The 16,536-nt window shown below is 35.5% G+C and overlaps 1 long non-coding RNA gene across 1 annotated transcript in view; it reads right to left on the bottom strand.

Annotated features, from left to right (window-relative positions):
- The window catches only part of LOC122422393, a 287,826-nt gene extending 275,389 nt beyond the window's left edge, over positions 1-12,437 (bottom strand). The window contains exon 1 of the long non-coding RNA XR_006263808.1: positions 12,328-12,437. This is a non-coding gene — a long non-coding RNA (uncharacterized LOC122422393). The remainder of the gene's footprint in view (positions 1-12,327) is intronic.
- Positions 12,438-16,536: the final 4,099 nt, after the last annotated feature.

The following is a 16,536-nucleotide window of genomic DNA, read 5'->3' on the forward strand; positions in this document are numbered from 1 at the left end:
GGAAGGAATGATGCTGAAGCTGAAACTCCAATACTTTGTACACCTGATGTGAAGAACAGACTCATTTGAAAAGACCCTGATGCTGGGAAAGATTGAAGGTGGGAGGAGAAGGAGATGACAGAGAATGAGATGGTTGGATGGCATCACTGACTCAGTGGACATGAGTGTGATAAACTCGGGAGTTGGTGATAGACAGGGATATCTGGCGTGCTGCGGTCCAAGGGGTGGTAAAGAACTGGACATGACTGAGTGACTGAACTGAACTGAATTGGACTTGTGGCTCATCTGGAAAAGAATCTGTCTGCAATGCAGGAGACCTGGGTTCAATCTCTGGGTTGGGAACATCCCCTGGAAAAGGGAAAGAGTACCAACTCCTGTATTCTGTCCTAGTCCATGGGGTCACATAGAGTCAGACACAACTGAGCAACTTTCACAAAGGGAATATGTCATGCAAAGATGGGAGCAATAAAGGACAGAAATGGTATGGAACTAACAGAAGGAGAAGACATGAAGAAGAGGCGGCAAGAATACACAGAAGAACTGTACAAAAAAGATCTTAATTACCGAGATATGACGATGGTGTGATAACTGACCTAGAGCCAGACATCCTGGAATGTGAAGTCAAATGGATCTTAGGAAGCATCAGTACAAACAAAGATAGTGGAGGAGATGGAATTCCAGTTGAGCTTTATCAGTCCTAAAAGGTGATGCTGGGATAGTGCTGCCCTCAAAATGCCCAGCAAATTTGGAATACTCAGCAGTGGCCACAGGACTGGAAAAGGTCAGTTCCAATCCCAGTCACAAAGAAAGGTGATTCCAAAGAATGTTCAAACTACTGCCCAATTGAAATCATCAAACACTCTAGCAAAGTAATGCTCAAATTTCTCCATGCCAGGCTTCAACAGTATGTGAACTATGAATTTCCAGATGGTCAAGCTGGATTTAGAAAAGGCAGAGGAACCAGAGATCAAATTGCCAGCATCCATTGGATCACAGAAAAAGCAAGAGTTCCAGAAAATTATCTACTTCTGTTTTATTGACTACACTAAAGCCTTTAACTGTGTGGATCACAACAAACTGTGGAACATTCTTAAAGAGATGGAATACAAGACCACCTTAATTGCCTCCTGACAGATCTATATGCAGGCCAAGAAGCAACAGTTAGAACTGGACATGGAACAACAGACTGGTTCCAAATTTGAAAATGAGTATGTCAACGCTATATAATGTCACCCTGTTGATTTAACTTATATGCAGAATACATCATGTGAAATGATGGGCCGGATGAAGCACAAGCTGGAATCAAGTTTGCCAGGAGAAATATCAGTATCCTCAGATACGCAGTTGATACCACACTTATGGCAGAAAGCAAAGAGGAACCAAAGAGTCTCTTGATGAAAGTGGAAGAGGAGAGTAAAAGAGCTGGCGTAAAACTCAACATTCAAAACCTATAATCATGGCATCATGTCCTATCCTTCATGGCAAATAGATGGGGAAACAATGGAAACAGTGACATAATTTATTTTCTTGAGCTCCAAAATCACTGCAGAAGATGAATACAGCCATGAAATTAAAAGACACTTGCTCCTTGGAAGAAAAGCTATGTCCAACTTAGACAGCATATTAAAAAGCAGAGACATTACTTAGCCAACAAAGGTCCATCTAGTCAAAGCTATGGTTTTTCCAGTAGTCATGTATGGATGTGAGAGTTGGACCATAAAGAAAACTGAGTGCTGAAGAATTGATGTTTTTGAACTGTGGTGTTGGAGAAGACTCTTGACAGTCACTTGGACTACAGGTAGATCAAACCAGTCAATCCTAAAGGAAATCAGTCCTGAATATTCATTGGAAGGACTGATGCTGATGCTGAAACTCCAATAATTTGGACACCTGATGCAAAAAACTGACTCCTTGGAAAAGACCCTAATGCTGGGAAGATTGAAGGCAGGAGAAGAAGGGGACGACAGAGGATGAGATGGTTGAATGGCATCACTGGCTCAATGGACATGAGTTTGAGGAAGCTCTGGGAGTTGGTGATGGACAGGGAGGCCTGGCGTGCTGCTGTCCATTGGGTTGCAAAAGTCAGACATGACCAAGTGACTGAATTGACTGACAGACTGAGAGCTATAACAGAATATTTTATACAGAAATAATATGGGTATTTGAAAATAAACTTAAGAACATTCATCCAAAATTACATAATTTAAATCAAACTTTATCATTAGTTATTATCAATATATCAAGGGGAAAAGAGAAAAATAATATAAAATATTAAAAAGTGAAAGCTGGATTTTGCTTTATTTCTATTAATATATAATAGTACTTCTACTCAGAAATCACGAGTGTCTACCTAAAATAAGGGAATAATACAAAGGCTGTATATTGCTTAATACACTTTGTTATCTAGCATTCTCTACATGGGTAATGTCCTGCCATCCATCTTATATTTAAAAACAGTGATAATAAAGGCTTGCCAATCAATATTTTAGTCTTCAGTGTTTGAATTTGTATATATCATTTCTTTTGCCTACAACAGGCTCCTTTAGCTTATACAAATAGAAAACTCCCACTAATCTCATATTTCACTTAAAATGCTTTCGGAAGACTTCCTAACTCCATCTGATTAGCTTATATCCAGATACCTTTCACTTATTCCAAGATAATAATTACTTTATTATAATTAAAATATCTATATTTTTTCTCTATACCGGATGGCTACATATTTGAGTCATTTTTAGATCCTCAGAGCCTGGGGCAGACTGGATTCATTTTTATAAACTAGAAATAAATAAATATAGCCATGAAATACTACTAGTAATAACTCTAATTTATGGATCCACCTATTTGGCAAGTACAGCAATAAAGGCTTTGGGGTACTTTTTTTGGTCCTATAGTTTTAGTAACTTTTTATCCTTATATCTCAGTTATTAATGATTGAAGTCAGTAAGTTTTCTCTTAGACCAATGAACCTACCTTTTCTCTATAACTGTGGCTTTACTTTAAATTTTTCTTTTTAACTTTAAGCAGTGGAAATATTTCTCTGATGTAATTGTATAAAAATGTGTAATTTACTAAGCATAGAATATGAAACCACTCCTGTTGAAGCAGATAATGCTTCAAAATCCAGACAACTGTCCTTGTTTCATTACATTAAAAAATTAAATACAGCTAAAATATAAAAATCAAATATATAACTTTAAATGCATGCTACTAAGTGAAAGAAGTCAACTAAAAAGGCTACATACTGTATGTAGGATATTTTGGACAAGGAAAAACAGTGATCATAAAATTATCAGTGGTTGTCAGTGGATAGGAAGATAAGCGGAAACAAAATTTTTAAGGCAGTAGAAATACTTTGTATGGGGGAATCGGGATGGGGACTACATGTAAATCCATGTCTGATTCATGTCAATGTGTGACAAAAACCACTACAATATTGTAAAGTAATTAGTCTCCAACTAATAAAAATAAATGGGAAAAAAAAGGAAAAAAAAAAGAAAATTGCTAGAAATACTCTGTATGATATTATAATGATGGTATATATCATTATATATTTGTCAAAACCCATAGCACATACAACATTTAGAATGAATCCTAAAGTAAACTATGTGCATTGGGTGGTTACAATGTGTCAATATAGGTTCATCCTTGGTCAAAAAAAAAAAAAAAAGTCCAATTCTGGGGAATAATTCTGGTGGATAATGGGAGAAGATATGCATGTATGGGGGTAGGGAGTACATGGGAAATAGCTGTGTTTCCCTCACAATTTTTGTTGCAAATCTAACCTGCTCTTAAAAAAAGATAAGATTTTAAAGAAAAGCATGAGTGGAATTAAAAATGCTGTAGATGATACTAAAGATAAAAATTAAACTTATAAAATATCTATCTAGAAACATGGCATGGAAAAAAAGTTAAAATCCATTCAAACATTGAACAAACATTTATTGAGTCAGGTTATATGCCAAGCACTGCTCTTAAGCAAAAGAAGAAAAAAGAATAAGGAAACTACAATACAGCCAGGAAACAGGAAGACGGAATTAGTAAATTATCTAATCTAAAGGCATAGAGTGGCTTAGATGGATTAAAAAAAAAAAAAGACCCAAATATGTGTTTCCTACAAAAGACTCACTTCAGCTTTAAGGACACTTGACTCAAAGTGAAGCTATGGAAAAAGATATTCCATGGAAATGGAAACCAAAAGACAACAAGATTAGCTATATTTATAGGAGATAGAATGGACCCTAATTCAAAAAATGTAAAAAGAGACGAAAAGAGGTCATTACATAATGCTAAAGGGGTCAGTTCATCCAAAGGATATAATAATTATAAATATATATATACCCAAAATCACAGTTCCTGAATGTATTAAGAAAAAATTATTATATTTGAAAAGAGAAATAGACAGTAATCCAAATACAGTAGGGGATTTCAATATCATACTATCATAAAATGCATACAAAATCAATGAAGAAACAAAACACATATTAGACTTAAAATACGTCTTAGACTTAAAATACATCTTAGACAAGTGAACTCAGCGGACATACAAAGAACACTCCATCTAAGCAGAACATATTCTTGTCAAGGGCACATGGGACAGTCTATGGGAGAAACTATGTTAGGTCACAAAACAAGCCTTTGCAAGTGTTAAGAAGACTGAAATCATACAAAATACCCTTTCTAATATTTTCATATTCTATGAAATCAGAAATCAATAATGGAATAAAACTGGAGAATTCACAAATATCTGGAAATTGAACAACATACTCCTAAACAACAATGGGTCAAAAAAAAAAAATCAAAAGGGAAGTCAAAAAATATCTTGAAGGAACTCCTTGGCAGTCCAGTGGTTAGGATTCTGTACTTTGACAGCAGGGGATGTGGTTTGATACCTGGTTCTGGAACTAAGATCCCACAAGTCACACGCTGTAGCCAAAAATACGTATTTATCTTGGAACAAACAAACAAAAACTGGCAAAACAACATACCAAAACTTGGGAGATGTAGTGAAAACTGTTTATAGGAAGAAATGCCACATAAGAGGAAAAGAAAAGTCATAAATAAATCTACCATACATCCTAGAGAAAGAAGAACAAACTAAGACCAAAGTCAGTAAAAGGAAAGAGATAACAAGTTTTGGAGCAGAAATGGAATAGAAACCAAGAAAACAACAGAAAAGATTAACAAAAGAAAGACCTGCTACTCTGAGAAGATAAAGAAGATTGACCAAACTCTAGCTAGACAAAGGAAAAAAGAGAGAAGACTCTAATAAATGAAATTGTAAATGAAAGAGGACATATTACAACTCATAACACAGGAATAAAAAGGATCATAAGAGACTAATATGAACAACTGTACACTTCCAAACTGAATAATCTAGGGGGAAAAAAGGATAAATTCCTAGAAACATATAATCTACCAAGACTGAATCATAAAGAAATAGAAAATCTGAAAAAATTTAATGACTGAACTTTTCCTAGTGGAACAGTGGATAAGAATCTGCCTGCCAATAGAGGGGGCATGGTTTTAATCCCTGATCCAGGAAGAGTCCACATGCCACAGAGCAACTAAGCCCATGCGCCACAACCACCGAAGCCCACGTGCCTAAAGCCTGTGCTCCACAACAAGAGAAGCCATCACAGTAAAAAGCCTGTGCACTGCAACTAAGGCAGCCCATGCTCACTGCAACTAGAGAAAGCCCACATAAAGCAACGAAGACCCAGTGTAGCCTAGAAAAACAAAACAAACAATAACAAAAACTGAATGGCTGAGGAGATTGAAGCAGTAATTAAAAATCTCCCAATAAACAAAATAGGACCAGATCATTTCACTATTGAATTCTACCAAACATTTAAATGATTAATGCCAATCCTTCTCAAACTCTCCCAAAATACTGAAGAGAATACTCCTAAACTCATTTTATGAGGCCAGCATTATCCTGAAAACAAAGTTAGATAAGGCTACAAAAAGAGAAAGCTACAGGTTAGTATCCCTGATGAATATACTTGCAAAATACCTCAGCAAAATATCAAAGCTAGCAAACCAAATTCAACAGCACCTTAAAAGGATCATACACCATTAGCAAATGGGATTCATCCCTGAGATAAAGTGGTTCAACATAAACATATCAATAAATGTGATGTACCACATTAAAACAATAAAAATCATATGATCATCTCAAAACAAAAAAGTATCTGACAAAATTCAACATTTTTTCATTAAAAAAAAAAAACTCTTAACAACTTGGGTATAGAATAAGTGTACAATACCTTGAAATAATAAAGGCCAATTATGACTAACTTACATCTAACATTATATTCAACAGTAAAAACAAAAACTTTCTGGCTAAGATCAGGAAAAGGCAATGATGACCACATTAACCACACCTATTTAACACACCCTGGAAGTTTTAGCCAGAACAATTTGGCAAAAATAATAATAAAAGCCAACCAAATTGTAAAGAAAGAAGTAAAATTATTTCTGTTTGTAGCTGTCCCATCACTTCATGGCAAATAGATGGGGAAACAGTGGAAACAGTGGCTGACTTTATTTTTCTGGGCTCCAAAATCACTGCAGATGGTGATTGCACCCGTGGAATTAAAAGACACTCCTTGGAAGCAAAGTTATAACCAAGCTAGACAGCATATTAAAAAGCAGAGATATCACTTTGCCAACAAAGGTCCATCTAGTCAAGGCTATGGTTTTTCCAGTGGTCATGTATGGATGTGAGGGTTGGACTATAAAGAAAGCTGAGTGCCGAAGAATTGATGCTTTTGAACTGTGGTGTTGGAGAAGACTCTTGAGAGTCCCTTGGACTGCAAGGAGATCCAACCAGTCCATCCTAAAGGAGGTCAGTCCTTGGTGTTCACTGGAAGGACTGATGTTGAAGCTGAAACTCCAATACTTTGGCCACCTCATGCGAAGAGCTGACTCATTTGAAAAGACCCTGATGCTGGGAGGAATTGGGGGCAGGAGGAGAAGGGGACAACAGAGGATGAGATGGTTGGGTGGCATCACCGACTCAATGGACATGGGTTTGGGTAGACTCCGGGAGTTGGTGATGGACAGGGAGGCCTGGCGTACTGCAGTTCATGGGGTCGCAGTGAGTAAGACATGACTGAGCGACTGAAGTGGATTGAATTATAGATGAAATAAATGTATAGAAAATTCTAAAGATGCCACAAAAATATCAATGGAAATATAATAAAATAATAAATAAATGAATTCAAAAAAGTTGCAAAATGAAAACTGAACATATAAAAGTCATTATGTTTCTATGCACTAACACAACTATCTAAAAAACAAAGGAAACAACCCCATTTACAATAGCATAAAACATAAGAAAATACTTAGGAACAAAGGTAACCAAGACAATAAAATATCTGTACACTGAAAATTATAAGACACTGATGAAAGAATTTGAAGTAGACACAAATGGTAAGATATCCCACATCCAAGAATTTAAAAAAATCAATAATATTAGAATATGCACTCTACAATATGCAGTCATCCATTGATTTCATATAATCTCTATCAAAATTTCAAAGGCATTTTCACTGAAACAGACAAAATAATCCTAAAATTTGTATGGAATCATATAAGATCCCAAGTAGCCAAGGGATTCCTAAGAAAGAACAACAGAGCTAGAAACCTCACATCTCCTGATTTCAAACTCTATCACAGAGCTATAGTAGTCAAAACTGGCATTAAAAAAGATATAAACAATGGAAAAACTTAAGAGCCCAGAATGACCTGTATCCTATACAGTCAACTGATCTTTGAAAAGGATATCAGGAATACACAATGGGAAAAGATGTTATCCTCTTATCAGTGATGCTTGGAAAACTGGAAGTACACCGGAACCCTTATTTATACTACTCATAGTCATTATCTCAAAATGGATTAAAGACTTAACTTGAACACCTGAAACCATAAAACTTCTAGAAGGAACATAGGGAAAAGTTTCTTGACATTGGTCTTGGCAATGATTTTTTTGGATATGACATCAAATGTATAAACAAAAATAAAGAAGTGTGGCTACATCCAACTAAAAATCTTCTGCATAGATGCAAATACTGTCAACAAAATACTAGCAAACTGAATTCAACAATATATTACAAAGATCATACATCATAATCAAGTGGGATTTATCCCAGGGAGCAAAGATTCTTCAATATCCACAATATCAATCCCTTTGATCAGTTCAGTTCAGTCGCTCAGTCGTGTCTGACTTTGTGACTCCATGGACTGCAGCATGCCAGGTTTCCCTGTCCATTACCAACTTGAGTAAGTTGAGCTTACTCAAACTCATGTCCATCGAGTCAGTGATGCCCTCCAAACATGTCATTCTCTGTCGTCCTTTCTCCTCCTGCCTTCAATCTTTCCCAGCATCAGGGTCTGTTCCAATGAGTCAGTTCTTCACATCAGGGGGCCAAAGTATTGGAGCTTCAACTTTAGCATCAGTTCTTCCAATGAATATTCAGGACTGATTTCCTTTAGGATTGACAAGTTGGATCTCCTTGCAATCCAAGGGACTCTCAAGAGTCTTCCTCAACACCACAGTTCAAAAGCATCAATTCTTCACATTAAAAAAAAAAAATTGAAGAATAAAATCTTATGGACATCACAACAGATGCAGAAAAAGATTTTGACAAAATTCAACATCAATTTATGAAAATAAAAAAAACCTCTCTAGAAAGTGGGCAGAGAGGGAAGATACCTTAACATAATAAAAGCCATACACGACAAACCCACAGATAGCATCATACTCAAAGGTAAAAAGCTGAAGACATTTCCTCTAGAAACAAGATAAAGATGTCCAGTCTCACCATTTTTATTTACCATAGTTTTGAAAGTCCTAGTCACAGCAATTGAGAAGAAAAAGTAATAAAAGGAATCAAAACTGTAAAAGAAAACGTAAAACTGTCACTCTTTACAGGTGACTTGATACTATACATAGAAAATCCTGAAGATGCTACCAGAAACTAGTGGAGCTCATTAATGAATTTGATAAAGTTGTAGGATACAATATCAATACACAGAAATCTCTTGCATTTCTGTACACTAACAATGAAAGATTAGAAAGGGAAATTAAGGAAATAATCCCACTTATTATTGCTTCAAAAAGAATAAAATACCTAGGGATAAATGTACCTAAGTAGGCAAAAGACCTGTACTCTCAAAACTATAATGCTGATGAAAGAAATCAAAGATGACATATAGCTATACCATGTACTTGGATTGGAAGAATAAATATTGTCAAAATAACTATACTATCATCCAAGGTGATCTACAGATTCAAGTCAATCCTTATCAAATAACTAATGGCACTTTTGCAGATCTAGAAGAAAAAACCTTAAAGTTTGTATGGAGACACAAAAGACCCCAAATAGTCAAAGCAATCTTGAGAACAAAATAAGGAGCTTAAGGAATCAGGCTTCATGACTTAAGATTATACTATAAAGCTACAGTAATCAGAACAGCATGGTACTGTCACAGAGACAGACTTACAGATCAATGGAACAGGATAGAAAGCCAAAAAATAAATCCATGCACCTATGTCCAATTAACCTATGACAAAGGAAGCAAGAATATACAATGGAGAAAAGACAGTCTCTTCAATAAGTGATGCTGGAGAAATTGGACAGCATCATGTAAAAGAGTGAAATTAGAAAATTTTCTAATACCATACACAAAAATAAACTCAAAATGAATTGAAAAGCTAAATGTAAGACCATATGGTATAAAACTCTTAGAGAAAAACATAGGCTGAACACTCTTTGACACAAATCACAGCAATATCTTTTGGGATCTACTTTCTAGAATAATGAAAACAAAAACAAAAATAAACAAATGGGACCTAATTAAACTTAACAGCTTTTACACTAAAAAATTTTAAAAAAGACAACCCTCAAAATGGGAGAAAATATTTGGAAACAATGAGACCAACAAGGAATTAATCTCCAAAATACACAAATATCTCATGCAGATTAATAGAAGGAAAAAAACAAATAAAAAAATGAGCAGATCTAAATAGACATTTCTCCAAAGAAGACATATAGATGGCCAAAAAGCCCATGAAAAAGATGCTCAACATAACTACTTAGACAAATGCAAATCAAAACTACAGTGAGGTGTCACTTCACATGGTTAGAATAACCATCATCAAAAAGTCTGCAAACAATAAATGCTGGAAAGGGTGTGGAGACAACGGAACCCCCCTACACTGTTGATAGGAATGTAAATTGGTACAGTCATTATAGAGAACAGTGTGGTGGTTCTTTAGTTTTTTAAACTAAAAATAGAGCTACCACATGACCCACCAATCCCATTCCTGGAGATGTATCTGGATAAAACCACAATCCAAAAAGATACATGCACTTCAGTGTTCACTGTGGCACTACTTACAATAGCCAAGACATGGAAGCAGCCATGAGTTGTGAGATATCACCTCACAACTGGCAGCTATCATCAAAAACACAAGAATAACAAAGGTTGGTAAGGATGTAAAGAAAAGGAACATCCGACAGTTGGGATCCAAAGTGGACATGAGATGCTGAAAAAACCTCTAACCATCTCAATGGCAGATATTATATACATTTAAGTATTTTCCAAATAGAATCCCATATTGCAATCTTATTGCAGCGTTATAAATTTCTAGAATCATCTTTTTCTATTAAAAAAGTAAAATATTTAAGGCAAATATGTTTTTAGGTCATTAATTTAAATTTATTAAACAGATAAAGGAAAACAGAAGTGTCAAATTAAAAAAATCAGAGCAAATTATGTGGAAAAAAATGGTGTTGCAAAGACAAAAAAATACAGGTAGTTTTCAACAGAAAAGTTACCAAGCACTGTAGTATTATATATACTATACAATGTATGGATATATTGGTTTGACATTTCAGGCATTACCTTAATTATACCTCATTGTTAAATCCATAAATGTTTTCTTCTGATGTGGAAAATAATTTTCCACAACAAATGATTGAAGTATAAATAACATTATTAAATCTCAGTTAAAGGAAAAAGGAAAAGTATCTTTAAATACAAGGAAGACTAATTGGTACATCTTCTCTGACAAGTGTATCACAAAATGAAAAAGGTAGTATCAGATTTACTGGCATTTGTATTTTGTGGACACCATTAAAATCACTTTTAAAAAGGAGTGTGGAAGCAATCAACTAAGGATTTAATGTGATTTAATATGATCAAACTATGAGCATCTATAATACCTAACCTACTTCATCAAGACTAATAGTTTACTGAGCAATACCTGCTTAGAGACCCTTCCTCACTATACCCAACAATCAAGAGTAAAGATGTCATAAACTTTGCCAAATCTTTATAGCTGCAAGTTTCTAATTTGCAAGTCTTGCCTTATATTACACAGCCAAGGCTCTAAAATATTAAATATATAATGTATCATTCTTTCACTTTCACATTCTGAACTACTATGAAGGCTCTATCTAGCATATTTTCCCTTTCTGAAGTAAGTCTTATAAAATTATTTGCTTATCAATAGACATTAACAGTGATCTTCTGGGAAAATTAACAGCCAACGGGTAAAAATAACAAGTCTTTCATAATTTACTTGATATTCTTCCTTTCTTGGTATTATATTATGAATGTACTTTTGACAGAATGCTGAAAAACTATTTGGATTATGACATTTTAAATAAGTAGAAAAACATACATTCAATACAAATAAATTTGTCATTAACTATCTCATATAAGAACATTCACTATGGTTTGCACTCTTAAATTAACTGCTATAAGCCAATGGGAAGACCTTTTCACCCCAAATAGGTATTAAAGCCTATAGTGAACACAATTTCTAAAACCCTGCAGTTTATTTCAACCTCCTTCTTACAATCAGAAGACCCACAACAGAATGAGACATTTATTTATTATGAATCTAAACCATCTACATTTATTAAAAGAAAATAAAAGATCAAACCTGTTCTTCCAGATCTGCAGGCTTTCTTCTTGCATGCTCTTTCATAAATTCTTGATTTCAATAAACATTTTGAATTTCAATTTGTGTATGTAGAAAAGTAAATATTTAAAGTTGCAGAGATACAAAATTATATATATATATACACATTAATGCTGATGAGGCTATTTATATATGAGTTGTTAAATAATTCTTAAATCTTTAAGGAATGTCAGAATATATTTTTTACAAAGTCATTATCAGCTAAAAGATTTTGGTTAGTAATAAGAATGGATCATATGGAAAGGACTTTAATGAAGACATTTCCAGTAACGTTCTGGAAATTTTTTCATTCTTATGTTACTATTAAAAGAGAAATATTATTGACAAACCTCGTATGTCGCTGGACCAGGAGTAACCTCTTTGGAATCTTTAAAACGCTTTGATGCTTTAACAAATGAGGGTATAAAGCAGGATTTCTTTAAAACAGGACTGTATGTTGTAGGTCCTAAGAGAAAACAAATGTAAAAATAATAAAGCACATTTTAAATTATTGATTTTGGTCACATGGATATTATTCTTAGATCTGTGAGCTTAACATTTAAATTTGGCATCAAACAATCTTGAACCCATCCTTTTGAATGCTTAGTCATTCAGCTTAGGGATTTCAAATAAGATAAGCATAAAACAGAAGCATACTTCATTTTATGGCACTTTGCTTTATTGCATTTTTCAGATATTATATTTTTTTCTTTTTTTTACAAATTGAAGGTTTGTGGCATTCCTGCTTGTAGCAAACTTATCAGCACCATTTTTTAAAGCATTTGGTCCTGTAATTCTTACAATACTTCAAACTTCTTCATTATTAAAATTATATCTGTTTTGGTAATATGTAATCAGTGACCTTTTGATAACCTAAAGACAAAGGAGCAAAGGAAAGATATACCCATTTGAATACAGAGTTCCAAAGAATAGCAAGGAGAGAAAAGAAAGTCATCTTCAGTGATCAATGCAAAGAAATAGATGAAAACAATAGAATGGGAAAAAATAGAGATCTCTTCAAGAATATTAGAGATATGAAGGGAGTATTTCATGCAAAGATGGGAACAATCAAGGACAGAAATGGTATGGACCTAACAGAAGCAGAAGATATTAAGAAGAGGTGGCAAGCATACAGAGAAGAACTATACAAAAAAAAGATCTTCATGACCCATATAACAATGATGGTGTGATCATTCACCTATAGCCAGACATCCTGGAATGCAGAGTCAAGTGAGCCTTACAAAGCATCACTATGAACAAAGCAAGTGGAGGTGATGGAATTTCAGTTGCGTTATTTCAAATCCTGAAAGATGATGCTGTGAAAGTGCTGCACTCAACATGACAGCAAATTTGGAAAAGTTAGCAGTGGCCACAGAACTGGAAAAGGTCAGTTTTCATTCCAATCCCAAAGATAGGCAATTCCAAAGAACATTCAAACTACTGCACAATTTCACTCATCACACACGCAGCAAAGTAATGCTCAAAATTCTCCAAGCCAGGCTTCAACAATATGTGAACCATGAACTTCCAGATGTTCAACTGGATTTAGAAAAGGCAGAGGAACCAGAGATCAAATTGCCAACATCCACTGGATCACTGGAAAAGCAAGAGAGTTCCAGAAAAACATCTACTTCTGCTTTATTGACTACACCAAAGCCTTTGACTGTGTGGATCACAACAAACTCTGGAACATTCTTTTTTTTTTGAACTTAGAATATATTTTTTTTTTCTATTTCTTTTTCTTTTTTTGGAGGGGGGGTTTTTGTCATACATTGATATGAATCAGCCATAGATTTACACGTGGAACATTCTTAAAGAGATGAGAATACCAGACCAGCTGACCTGCCTCTTGAAATCTGTATGCAGGTAAAAAAGCAACAGTTAGAACTGGACCTGGAACGACAGACTGGTTCCAAACCGCAAAAGGAGTACATCAAGGCTGTATATTGTCACCCTGCTTATTTAACTTATATGCAGAGTACAACATGTGAAATGCCGGGCTGGACGAAGCACAAGCTGGAATCAAGATTGCTGGGAGAAATATCAATAACCTGAGACATGCATATGACACCACTCTTATGGCAGAAAGTGAAGAAGAACTAAAAAGGCTCTTGATGAAAGTGAAAGAGGAGAGTTTAAAAGTTGCCTTAAAACTCAACTTTCAGAAAACTAAGATCATGGCAACCATTCCCATCACTTCATGGCAAATAGATGGGGAAACAATGGAAACAGTGAGAGACTTTATTTTGGGGGCTCCAAAATCACTGCAGATGATGACTACAGTCATGAAATTAAAAGACGCTTGCTATTTGGAAGAAAAGCTGTGGTCAACCTAGATAGCATATTAAAAAGCAGAGACATTACTTTGCCAACAAAGGTCTGTCCAGTCAAAGCTATGGTTTCTCCAGTAGTCATGTATGGATATGAGAGCTGGACCATAAAGAAAGCTGAACACTGAAGAACTGATGCTTTTGAATTGTGGTGTTGTTGGAGAAGACTCTTGAGAGTCCCTTGGACTGCAAGAAGATCCAACCAGTCCATCATAAAGAAAATCAATCTGGAATATTCATTGGAAGGACTGATGCTGAAGTTGAAGCTCCAATTTTTTGGCCACCTGATGCAAAGAACTGACTCACTGGAAAAACCCTGATGCTGGGAAAAATTGAAGGTAGGAGGAGAAGGGCATGAGAGGATGAGATGGTTGAATGACATCACCAACTCGAGGGACATGAGTTTGAGCAATCTCCGGGAGTTGGTAATGGACAGGGAAGCCTGGTGTGCTGCAGTCCATGTGGTCACAAAGAGTGAGACATGACTGAGCAACTGAACTGAACTGACCTTTGATATTACTATTGTAATTGTTTGAGGGCACCACAAATCATCCCCATATAAGATGGCAAACTTAACTGATAAATGTGGCATGTGTTCTGATTGTTCCCTTATTTCTTTCCCTCTCCTTGGGTCTCTCTATTTCCTGAGACACAATAAAAATACAATTAGGCCAATCTGTACCTCTATCACGGGTTATTACCATAGTGTTCAAGTGAAAGGACAAGTCGCATGACTCTCACTTTAATTCAAAAATTGGAAATGATTTAACTTTTTGAGAAAGGCATATCAAAAGTTGAGACACACCAAAAACCAGGCCTCTTGCACTAGCCAAGTCATAAATTCAAAGGAAAACATTCTTGAAGGAATTTAAAAGTCTTATTCCAGTGAGCACATGAATGATAAGAAAGCTAAGCAGTTTTAATGCTGATATGGAGAAACTTCTAGTGGTATGGGTAGAGATCAACATTCCCTTAAGCCAAAGCCTAAATCAGAGCAAGGCCCAATTCTCTTCAAGTTCATGAAGGCCGAGAGAGCTGAGAAAGCACCAGATGAAGTCTGAAGCTAACCGAGGCTGGTAAATGTAAAGAAGCCATTTCCATAACATAAAACTGCAAGGGTGGAAAGCCAAAAAATTCCTTTGACTCAAAAAAAAAAAAAAAAAAAACTGCAAGGTAAAGTAGCAAGTGATGATACAGAAGCTGTAGCAAGTTATCCAGTAGATCTAGCTATGATAATTAATGAAGGTAATACACTAAACCACAGATTTTCAATGTAGAAAAAACTGCCTTCTCTTGAAAGAAGATGTCATCTAGGACTTTCATAGCTAAAGAGGAGAAGTCAATGGCTATCTTCAAAGTTCCAAGGACAGGCTGATTCTCTTGGTAGAGGCTAACATACTTGGTGACTTTACATTGAACCTAATACTCACTTACCATTCCAAAAGCCTTAGGGCCCTTAAGAACTATCCTATATAATGCCTGGATAATGCAGCCTCTGTTAACAACGTGCTGCATGTTTCAAGCCCACTGTTGAGACCTACTGCTTAGGGGGTAAAAAAAAGTTTCCTTTCAAAATATTACCAAATATTGACGTGTACTTGGTCACCCAAGAACTCTGATGAAGCTGTACTATGAGATTAATGATGTTTTTACGCCTGCTAACATAACATTCATTCTGCAGCCCATGGATCAAGGAGTCAGTTTGACTTTCAAATCTTATTATTTAATAAATATATTCCAAATGGATCTAGCTGCCATCAATAGTGATTCCACTGACAGATGTGAAAGAAAGTGAAAGTAGTCACTCTGTCATGTCTGACTCTTTGTGACCCCATGGACTGTAGCCCACCAAGCTCCTCTGTCCATGGAATTCTCCAGGCAAGAATACTGGAGTGGGCAGCCATTGCCTTCTTCTCAACCTGAGGATCGTACCTGGGTCTCTTGCATTGCAGGCAGATTCTTTACCATCTGAGCCACCAGAGAAGCAGGCACAGTCAATTGAAAACCTTCTGCAAAGGATTCACCACTGCATATGGCATTAAGAACAGCTGCAATTTATGGAAAGTGGTAAAAATATCAACAATAGCAGGAGTTAGTTGGAAGAATTTGAATGACTGAGTGACTCAGAAAGACTTGAGTCTTTCTTTAGCAATAAAGATTTAGTGAAGGAAAAAACTGCAGATGTGGAAATAGTAAGAGGACTAAAATTAGAAATGAAGTCTGATGATA

The sequence above is a fragment of the Cervus canadensis genome, chromosome 19 (genome assembly GCF_019320065.1).
Source record: "Cervus canadensis isolate Bull #8, Minnesota chromosome 19, ASM1932006v1, whole genome shotgun sequence".
NCBI classification, from domain to species: Eukaryota; Metazoa; Chordata; class Mammalia; order Artiodactyla; family Cervidae; genus Cervus; species Cervus canadensis.